This window comes from Pseudopipra pipra, chromosome 2 (assembly GCF_036250125.1).
Source record: "Pseudopipra pipra isolate bDixPip1 chromosome 2, bDixPip1.hap1, whole genome shotgun sequence".
Taxonomy (NCBI): Eukaryota; Metazoa; Chordata; class Aves; order Passeriformes; family Pipridae; genus Pseudopipra; species Pseudopipra pipra.
Window position 1 is genome coordinate 23,497,573 of NC_087550.1, and position 5,302 is coordinate 23,502,874.

General features: G+C 48.3%; 1 long non-coding RNA gene across 1 annotated transcript; it reads left to right on the forward strand.

Moving 5' to 3' along the window:
- Positions 1 to 2,018: 2,018 nt before the first annotated feature.
- On the forward strand, positions 2,019 to 4,782 carry LOC135409191 (uncharacterized). The gene is made up of 3 exons (XR_010428080.1): positions 2,019 to 2,521; positions 3,090 to 3,208; positions 3,339 to 4,782. It is a non-coding gene; the product is annotated as an uncharacterized LOC135409191 (long non-coding RNA).
- Positions 4,783 to 5,302: the final 520 nt, after the last annotated feature.

The following is a 5,302-nucleotide window of genomic DNA, read 5'->3' on the forward strand; positions in this document are numbered from 1 at the left end:
CCCTCCAACAAGTGCTCTGATCCACAGCAGCTATGGCTGTGCCAGTGCCCTGCTAATTTAGTTACCACAGCATGAATATATCTCAAAAGATACCTCACTCAAATTGCAACAGCTCCAGGCAAGAGGGCTGCCAGCAGGGAGCTGCCTTACCACTCAGCTTGAAAGAGCTCAAAGGTAAAGGCAGGTTCAGTAGTGACAAACAGGGAGCAACAAGCATGTCATTCTGCCTCCTGTTTCCTGAAACATAATGTTTTCAGAAAAAAAAAAAAAAAAGGAAAGGAAAAAAAAGTGTCCTTCTAGTGGAACAGGTTTATCTGAGCCTGTTAGGTGTCAGTGGTGTGCCATAGCCGCTGGCAGGGTGATGCACCGAAACTCAGAGAGGTAGGATGATGCAAGGAGGAGTAAGAGGAAGGGGTGAAGAGTATCAGTGCTCTTTTCTGGTAACAGAAGAGAGAGATCATTGAACCTGCCAGAGGTGTCTAAACATGGGGAAAAAGTGACACAAGGGGTGCCAGAATCACAAATCCTGGTCCTATAAGAAGCAACATTCCACATCCCGGGCTGTGTTTGTCCTCCTGGCTCAAAACAGAATGAAAGATGACGTGGCACAGTCCCAGTCATTAGGGGGGTCATTAGACCCGCTGACACGTCTGGCTCCAACACATGTGGATTGGATGGTTTCTGAAGGATGCAGACTTTAAAAGCACACTTTATCAATAGATGTTGTCCTGAACACAGGCCAGAGGGATGTGGGAACATGCAGGCACTCCTACCAGCCTAATGAATGGGTAGGAGACCCCATACATCTAGGCAGACCTTATCACATAAAACTATGCTTCCTCTGCCTTGTAGGTGATCTATTCCAAAATGGGCATGTTTTCAAACAGGCACTCCTTGTTGTAAAGATGTCATGTGTGGGGGGTTTGTGTGTGGGGTTTGTGTTTGTGTGGAGGGTAGGGCAGAGACTGAGCGCTGAGAAAGAAAGGCACGTAGGCAAAGTCCAGGTACTTAGAGGTGCTTGACACCTTGCATGAACTAAACCCTGAGATTTTCATATATTTTCTGTCAGAGCTGTGTTGCTGGCATCTCAGACAGTCTTACAGCAGGAGACTGGTGAGAATCACTTTGTCCATGGTTGGGAAATGAACTACTCATAAATGTCTCGGGGATGCTTTCTTTCCACACCTGCAGGCCAGTCTGTGCCCTCTCACCCTGTGTCCCACAGGGAAATACGGTGGTGCTAAAAGCTCTGCGTGCATTTCCAGAGTACCTCTATATGCTGCCTGCATGAGCCTGAACCGCCAGTCTGTGCAGCAGTGACACCCACCTTGCTGTGGAAGATGCAGAGCCATTCTCTGCACATACGTGTGTGTCTGACTGCACGGCACGGCACGCACGGAGGAGGTCTGCTCTGCCACACCATCAATCTGCTACGCCCTGGCCTCGGCAGCCCTTCTGAATGCAGGACCCAGGGCACCTGCCTTTAAACAGCACTGACACTGTGACCACAAAGACAGCGCCTGCTCCCTCTCCACTGAGGAGGAGAGAGAGAAAGGAGCAATTCCAGGCTCTGCAGTGAGTGTATGACTAGCGCACATATTGGTAATAGCACCATGCCGGGGTCTCGGTGTGATCCTCCTGTTGCTCATTTGCTGGCAAGCGTGAAATGCAAATCCCTCGGGGCTTCTGTCTCCGCTCAATATTCACAGGAGCATGAAGGCTCCCGCGCGGAGGGGAGGGTGAGAGCCGGCAGACAACAGGGAGCTTTGTCTCCTCCTTTGTCTGGAGTTTACGGGTTAAAAAATCTGCTTATCTGCGAGGCTTTGCAGGGAGGGTCAGCTCAACACCCTGACCCCTGCCTCTGCCTCATCTGGGGGCCTGGCATGGGGCACAACACCAGCACGTTCGAATTCGAGTGCAGAGGCCGTTGCACCAACGCTGTGGCTCCATCGAACTTGGTGATGGCGGGATGGGGAGCTCGGGCTGTAGGAGGGGTGTACCCCGAAGCGAGTGTGGCCCGGGGGGCTCAGAGCAGTTACCCCCGCCCGGGACCCGTAGGGCGATCATTCCCACCCTGCCCCTTTCCTGTGGTGTGATGGTTCCAGTCCAAACCCAGTCAGCTGTCTGGAAATGGCAAGTGAGACACTTGTTGCCATGGTGATCCTTAATAGTTCTGACTCAGATGTAGCGTTGCTACGGCAACCGCATCCGCAGCCCTTGGGAGGCAATGCCGGCACGATTTTTCTCTCGTAGTGGAAAAGGGCTCCGAAGCCCCATTTTGCTCACTCCTTGCTGCAGTGCAGTGATGAAGCTTTTAGGCTGTTTTGTTATTCTCCTAATGAACGGCAATCCTGATCCTTCACCAGAGGATCTGCTGCTATTCTGCAGGCTAAAAGTGCTCCGGACCGCCTCACCATGGGCACAGTGTCTGCACCGTAAGGCGACCCCAGTCTCTCCCTTCCCGTGGCTCATCAGAAAAAAAAAAATAGTTTTCAAAAGGAGCAGTAACCTTTCTTCCTAGGTATGAAAAGCTCCTTTCATCTTGGGAGCTGAAGATCTGTCTGGGAGGGGGGGTGGGGTGGGGTGTGGTAGTTTTGAGATGAAGAGCGGCAGTGGCTGTGAAAGGCAAGACAAAGGCAGAGCGCGTGTGATGGAGTGGGTGTGCCTGTGAGAAAAGGAGCGGATCTGTGTGCAGAGAGTGTGTCCGTGGGCATGGCTACGAATGTGAATGGGAGAGGAACTGCTAGGAGGGGAGATGGGAAGCGGAGCGTGGGTGTGCCTGCTCTGAGATGAGAGAGGGGACACTTATAGGCCCGCGCTTTTGTTTTCGAGAGCATGCCTGCACAGGCATGGTGGGGAACAGGTTCAAGTCATGGAGATCTGCGTGAAAACGCTCTTGCTCACATTCAGTCCGCTCTCCTGTTATCTGTACAAAGTCAGGCACCGATACACATAATGTTTGAAAGGCACCTGAGTCTCTAAGGGATGGATAACTGTAGGGTTGGGGTGTGTATGTTAAGTTTGCTCTTGCAAACCTGTCAGAAAAGATTTCTTCAGCACTAAATAATTCAGCAAAAATCATTTCATAGTATCCTTCTCAGACAGAGGCAAGTAAGAATGAGGAGGCATGTGAGTTCTACATGTCGGTATCCCTGGACCTACATCTCAGCCAACCCCTGTCCTGAGGGACCTGGGCATGGATCCCAGGGTAACTGCTCAGTGCTTTTCCTGAGTCAAATGTTTGACTGTTCAGTCAGGCCAGAGGAGTCACCAGAGAGATGTTTAAAGCTCCCCGGACTTTTCAGGGGTTTAATAAACTTTCTCTGTGGTTTTTCCAGCTTGTCAGAGAATCACACCAGGCTCTCTCCTACCTGACATCCTGGTTCTTCTAGACACCATCTTGCACTGGTAGGACATAGCTGGATGTCATGGAGCAGGCCTTCAAAGAAACTGGGATGACTGAAGTATGGAAAAAATTACAAATTCATCATGAAGGTGGGAGATTACTGCAAATAACAGTCTGAGAAGGGTCTGAGAAGGATTTAAAAGTGGTAGATGCAAAGGATAAAGGATATTGCTAAAGAAATCAGTCACATTCTACACTTGGAGTGTCCAGGATGACTCTTGTGTGTCTGGCTCAGGTGACAGAAGGACAGAAGCCTTATTAGCAAGGGTAAGTTAGTAACACAAGTAATGGGGAAGATTTTGGCATGGAGCCTGATGAATGTAAACCAACCTTAAAGAGGTGTTGGGGGACAAAGACACAAGAATGAAGATTCTGGAGATGTCTGGGATGGGGAAAGATATCTCAGAGTTCCTGCAGAGTACAGATGAAGGTCCCCTGCAGGATAAGTTAAAAGGGAAAAATAGGGCTGAATTAAGGTCTGAGCTATAAGGGCTCCAGCAGAGAGAGGCTCTCAGGAAATGAATGAACCTGTGGTATCTGCAAGGTTTCAAGGAGAGGAATCTTGGGACTTGGGAAACAGCCAGTGGAGAGTGAAAGCCAGATAGAGATGCTCCAAGAGCAAGTCTAAGGCTCTTCAGAGGTTAATACGGCTTATCCAAGGAGTTTAGGGATATGGGGAGTTGTGAAGGTAATTGAAGAGACTTACTCAAAAGTAACTTTTAAATATGTGCAATGACTTGCTTGGTATGCAGAGAGAAACTCATCCCTAGTGTAAATCTAATGAAATCAGTAGCTTTGGCTTTAGCTTAGTCTGTTAATTCCACATGGTGAAGGCAGAATGAGGGGAAGTGGCCCTTCTTCCTGCCTCCTTAGAAGAAAGTGCCCATCATTGGAAAGGTGCTTGTGAGAGGCTGCAGCTGTGCCTGCACTGGGCCTGTGCAGTCTCACGTGAGCCTTTGTCCCACATGATGCCAGAGCAGGGCTTGTGCCCTGTCACTGCATGTGTACCTGTTCAGAGATGGGACCCCGTGCAGTAGCCTGCCTTCGTCTTGCAGCCATCCCCAAGGAACAAACTGGGTCTGGATTTGATTTCTTCACCCCATTGTGAACTCACAGATCCCTCCTTCCCAGTGCAATGGTGCTGGTTCTAGTAATCATGGTCTGTGCAGCATATTTTGACCATGACACCTGTTGGCATCAAAGTGAGAGGAGAACCACACCAGGGACAGCAAAGCCTATTGGATCTAAGACTAAATGAAGCATAGGACTAAATATTGCAATGTTTTTATCTCTACTTTTGGCACGATAAGTTACAGAATTTGCTGAATGTGATTTCTTGCCTCAGAACTGTAATAAAACACAAAAATTGGACTGAATTACTGTTTGGTTTGGGGTATTGTTTGGGGTATTGTCTGTTTTGGTCTTTTGTTGGGCTTTTTTTTGTTGTTGTTGTTTTGGTTTGGTTTGGTTTTGGTTTTTTTTTTTGTGCGTGTGTGTGTTGTTGTTTTTTTTACAGAAAACAAGGGAAACTGGAGAGGACAACCCAAGTAATTTGTTATTTATTTACCCAGACAGTACCTAACCTGCTAGTCTCTGCTTTCTTTGCTCACACCCAAAGAAAGTGATGAAGCCTCTGTAAGGCAGTAAATATTTTCCTTCCTTGTTGGTCTTTGGGACAGCTCAGTCTCTCTCACAGAGCAGCAATTTTATTAAACAAGAATTAGTGTAAAGCACAGAAAAAAGAGAGAATTATTGTTAAGCCATTACTCTCAGGAATTCAGCAATTACCAGGTACATCATGATTATTTCAAACAGAAAATCATGCCTCTGCATGGATAGGGTTTGGGGGCTGGCTGGGAAAGAAGGAAGAATAGACCAAAGTACTGCAGCTGTCTT